Raw genomic sequence first — 6,101 nt, forward strand, 5'->3', positions numbered from 1 at the left:
AGAAGCAATTTAAAACTGGACAACATTAGTGAAGGGAATTTGCACTATTTGGACGAACAAAGAGTTTAAGGTCTCACTCATYGACCAGCTACTAAAGAGTTTAATTTCAACCACATGAATAGGCCCAGCTCGTTTATGCCTGTCTGAGGCACTGGGTTTAAATGATTATTTAAGGATTTTCTTACAGTTCACCTTTAACTTGATCACTTCAGGATATTAAAAGCAAAAAATATTTCTTACTAAATAGCTAGTTTATCTAAGGATACAAACTGAAATGCTTTAGTGCAAGGTTTTGCTTCAGGTAGAAGTAACCTTTCATATTTTAACTTACCTTAAATGYAATTGTTAGCTGAAAAAATAGTCCTAAAAGTTATCAAAGTGGGGACACTTGCACTCGTATTTCCTGCAGTATCTATCGCCACATAAACAGGGGAAGTACATGCATATGTCARCTGCAAAAAACACTTCCTGTTACTGCAAATTTGGTTTATTGCAGATGCTAGCCGATGAACTCCAGTGAAAGACTGTCTTTACAAGGAACATGACATCTCCRTGCTGAAGAGACTTGGCATTAGCCAGTCCGGGACAGAGCTTTCTTATTTCCTCTGAATGGCATGCTTATAATCAGGCTTCTGTGCACACTTTAATTTTAGGGGACATACTCTATCCTCTGTTCTCCTGGCTTGCTTCTTCTTCTTCTTCTTCTTTTCTTTCTTTCTTTTTTTTTTTTTTTTTTCCAGAGATCAAAGCGGCCAGCAGATTTAATTAGACACTTAATTATATATAAGGGTGGTAAAGTATGCATTTGGGAAATAAAAACAGGATTTTCAAAACTAGTTGAATGCCAGTGCACAGAGTAACATTCATACGAATGTGGTGTGCTGTACTTTGCACAACATCACTCATGACAAAAATGAAGGGGTTTTTTTTGGCACTAAAATAATCTCTAGATGCTTCTAGCTTTCAGGTCTGGTAAKTGTAACACTGAAGTCCATCTTTTATAGTTGAAACAGGGTCTGAGTAAACCTGCTCAAAAGATGCTTTGTACACCCATTCTTTGCTTGAGGGAATACACTTTAAAAGCATAGAGAGGACTAGCAAGTGAACTGATACATCAGTGCAAGAGTTTTGATAATTTATTATACTCTTTCATACAACTGTCCAAGACTTTCTTTTCTCCAGGCTTTTCTACCCCAGTTTCTATCCTGCTTTTTGAAAAACAAAACTAGGATACACTTGCTATATCCAAACAAGTACAAGCAACTGTATACACAACTTTCCAGCAATTACAGTAAAATTGTCATTTTCCAATAATTTTTTACTTGGAAACATCTTTGGTTCTTTATAGCTAAACTGTCAGGATATATTCAATTTGCTGTTCCCCTCTTCYGAATCATTCTGTTATTCCATATGAGAGGACAAACTGAAAAAAAGCATTTAGAACTATTTTCTTCCATATATGTTAATTTGCCTTTCATAAAGTAAATTTACTTTTGCATTTTATCTATTGCTGTTTGTAACTTCCCTACCTCTGTTCTTCTGTTTTGCTAAAAATTACTTTCTTATGCAAGCTTCATTAACATTGTTTACTCTCTCTACTAGAATAATTAAGTTATTAAGTAAAACAGGCCTTTGTTATTTAAAATCCCATGTCAGTTTTCAAAATAATGGCTGGGAAACATCCAACTACAATTTAACTCTACCTACCTAAATTCTCTTTCTAGTTYTAATTAAAATACACTATCCAGCATGATTTGACCTCCTGTTTTAAGTTATTGAACAGCACTGGTTAAGAAAAGAAAGGTGTTTATAGAACACCTCCTTTTTGCGGACTTAAAATAAATAGGTAGAATGAATTCTTTATTTTGTCTTAACATGAAATGATAGACTTGCATAATCTCTAAAATTTTCTTCAAAAATAGAACACATTTTCTTAAAGGTACACCTTGGGAAATGTGGACTAGTGAATCAGTCAGGGGTATTCTTATTACAGTTAAGAAATTCTAAGTGAATGTATGTTGCAGAAAGATGGATACCATTCAATAATAGAAAAAGAACTAGAAACGTGGTGTGAACACATAAGATGTTGCATAATATGTAAGTAGCTGACAAACAGCATAAGAATCTGAGGAGAAGTACAGAACATCTCCGGGATGATTAGTTATATTTATTAATAAAGAGAATACTGAGATACTAGAGAAGAAAAAAGACCAAGAAGCATTGGTAGTGCTGTGTAAGGAACACTAAGTCATTTATCCTTTTTCTGCAGACATTTAACACTGGGAAAACTATTCTTGAATAAAATATGAAGTGCTATTTTTCTCCCAGCTTCTTTTCAACCTCAGGAGTTTTTCATCTAGTCTACGCAGTAACGTTTGAGTATCAAAATTAGAGGGACCATTTAACTTGTGTCATTGGAGTTGTTATTACTGATTTTGCTAGCTCTGCTGGTTAGCTATTCAGTGAAATCAGTCTCTGCTCATTTCAAGAGTTTCAAGAAAAGGTCACACACTCCCTGTTGTTCAGGTAATTCCCAGAGTAAGCTTAATCAGGAGAGAGTGTCTAAACACAGACGACCTGTACAGGCAAAACCAGAAACTACCCTCTGATTTAGAAGACTCAGAAGGGCACTGATGTCAAACTTTGGATAGATCTTCATCTTAGATTTAAGATGAGCRATAGCTGAATGATAGTCCTATTACAAACCTGTGCTCAGGTCATCATCACCTCATTGCACAATTCCAGGCAGGCATTTCATGCGGCTCYAAGTGATAGTCCAAAAGTTAAAGCCTTGTATTAATTATTTCTTCTGTGAGTTCCAGTACACAATGYTTATTGTGTTGTTCAGGCATCCTCAGTTACTCTGACAAATCAAAATGAATTACAGCAGGTTTTCAAAGAAAAACAAATACTCCTCCCGCCCCCAAGAGTAGCTAAGCTTTTCTGCTTCACAGAGGAATACAGATATTCCAAGGAATGTGGACAATAACATGACTAAAGTGTCAAAAATCAAGATGGAATTACCCCTATGCTATTCATTTCAGTTTGAGCAGATGTTTCAGTTTTAGTCAGTACAGCACACMCCACAACTGCAGGTGTCACAAATTTCAAAAACTGATTCTCCATAGTGTAGCTGGCTGGTTTTGCAAAAGCACAACCTGACGTGGAACTGTGATCTGTAGAACTCCTAGGTTCTATTAACGCACTTTGAGAATAATTTATTCTAATCATGCCCCAAGATATTCTCACCAGTCAGAAGTCTGAATCCCATTTCAAACATTTTTTAATGGAAAATTGGAGCAAATGGAGCTCAAATATTGATGGAAGACATCTGAAATGAAAAATACTTTAAATGTTCTCCATATGCTAATATAAACATTTAGTGCTAAATAAAATAGACAATCACCTCCAATTCTAGTATCAATAATTTATTTTTATTTTATTTTATTTTTTTACATTTTGCAATCTGTTACAGGAGAAGAAACACTTGCTAATGAAAATGACATTTTTTAAACCATTTTCCAAAGTAATGAAAATACTTAAGCATACTCCCTAGTCTGCAGATTTATGATTGAACTGCCAATATTAAATAATTTTAAGCAAGTGCATTCTCTAWTTATTCCTTGTGTAAATTAGTTTTAGTACCCTCTTTCTCCTACAGGAAGACTAATATCTAATTTTCTTTATTCTAAATTCTCAATCTTTGATCTCCCTACTTATCTATCTGGAAACAAGTCAAACAGACTAGTTACTGACGCTAAAGCCACACAAGTGGAATCAGTGCCAAGGTTCTGTGTTCTCCTGACAACAACCTACTCAGCTTCCTACGGGCCCAAAAGAAAACAAAATAACCCCCTACTTTTCCCCAAACTGGATTCACTGCATGACAGTGCATTGCATTGCCACTAAACTGGCCACAGTAGATGTTCTGACAGGAAACAAGCCAGGTAACTAACAAGATACAAAKAATTACAAATGAATTTGGTAAAAATGTTTCTAGCATTTTCTCAATGGTATATTAACTAGAATCCTACTTTCCTTCCACAAAAAATATATTTTTTATAAATACATTTTAATACAGACAATTTTGATTCTATGCAAAAAAGTCAATGTCACATTCAAACAGGTATTCTCAGTGTAGCATTAAGATAAAAGCAGACATCACAGTAGGTATCAACACACTGACTCTTGGGAGGCAGTTTACAATGTCTTACGAGCAGGTATATAAACATATACTTTCAGCCACTTAATCAGACTATCCTGTGATGTAGAACATAACTGAGCTGCACTTGAGGCCTGGAGTATCATACCCTTGGAATAGATTTCCATGTTTAGAAAATGATATGAACTGTCAGTAAGATTTAATATCTGATTAATATTAAACATTTGTGTAAACTTAGCTAGTGCTTGTGCTGGGGATACAGAAAAGAACTGCTAACAGGCTATTTCAGATCTCAGGAGAAAAAACATTTAAACTTATCATGGCCTTAAAACTCCTGGTTCCAACTAGTTAAAATTAACTCTCACTGTCTTTCTCTCTTTCTCCTTTGTTTCTTCCCAAAGGTAACTTCAACCACCAGAGTCAATGTATGCCATCAGCTTTGGATCCTGCAAATAAATCTTTGCGCACATAAGCTTGTCTCATTATAATTTGTGCAATACAGATGTAGTTCCAGCTGCTTTTCTTTTTTGTAAGGGATACAAGTAATCTCTACAATTTGGTTTCTAATCAGATCTAATTAAAATTTATCTGTCAACAGTATTTTTTTCCAGAGGTATGAATATTTAACAGCTCCATTTTATAATATATAATAAGTATGAAATTTGGATATTAGCAATTTATTATCTTAAATAGTCCCCAAACAATTTTTCCTTAAGTAAGTGTTCCCTTTAATTTTTGTCACAAAAATTGAATTCTAGGTTTTATGGGTGAACATGCATCACTATTTCTCAATACACTTTAATAGTCTGTTTGCATCAAAAGGAAAGGACTTAGCAGCCTGCAATCTGTTTCGCACAGAGACAGCCAGTAGCTGCACTTCTGACACTCCCACACAAGTATTTGAGATGCAACTCAAATGAAGGACAGAGGTGGCAAACAGAGCCATCTTACTGACTTGCTCATAAAACAAGATGTAGAGAGAGATCATGAGCAAGAACTAAATCCCAGCACCTGGTTTTCAAAATAAAAATAAAAATAAAAAAAAAAAAGAGAGAGAGAGAGAGAACTCCTCCTCAGTCAGGCAGGACAATTCTGTAATTACGCAACTGTCACCACATAACGGGCACATTCATAGAAGCATTTTTGGTTTTGGTCACTAAGCTGAGATCAAAGTTTCTTAAATTTAAACCATACTTACATTGGATGTGTTAACCTTGAAAATAAATTCTATATCTGCTCCTAAAGTTTGTGATTTATTAGACCATGCAGCATGGTAGTTAACCACAAATATTTTCCTGTTACCTTTCTGAACAAAACTTGAAATTTAAAGGAGCTTAAGACTGAGAAAATAATTTGTTGAGTTACAATTATGGCAATATCAGTACATGCAGAGACTTGGCTTCCTTTTCCAAAATTAAATCAATATGTAAAGTACACATCCAGTTATGTCTTATGATGGGAAAAAACTAGTCATTATTAGCAGATAATCTTCCTTAGCTTTTTGATGTTTTCTTTTGCTTTTAGAAAGCCAGATCCCAAATTTGCAGATGGAGTCATTAAACAGATTTATTGATATAGTCATAATTAAAATAATCTTTAAAAAGATCAAAGAAAAATACAAAAAAATATTTTTAGAGGCAGAATTTTGTGATTTTGTAGGTAGACTTGCAAAGTAAGCCCAACAGAGATTAATATTAAAAACATAAAATAATAACTAGCCAGGAAGACTAGATGTTTGCTTAAAATTTGACTTTCAACTAGCTTATAATAAGAATCAGCTGCCAATTTAAGGAGAAACTGCGGGTCTAATTTTACAACTGACCTGAGAGCTTTCTGCTCCCTTTCAGATGAATGAAAGTTGAAGTTACTCAGTGCCTTACAATGCATGGCCTTTAAAAAGGCAAAATTCCTCACCCTGAAAACCACAAATATGTTGAAG

The sequence above is a fragment of the Rhea americana genome, unplaced genomic scaffold, assembly GCF_003343005.1.
Source record: "Rhea americana isolate MKP2758 unplaced genomic scaffold, rheAme1 scaffold_295, whole genome shotgun sequence".
Taxonomy (NCBI): Eukaryota; Metazoa; Chordata; class Aves; order Rheiformes; family Rheidae; genus Rhea; species Rhea americana.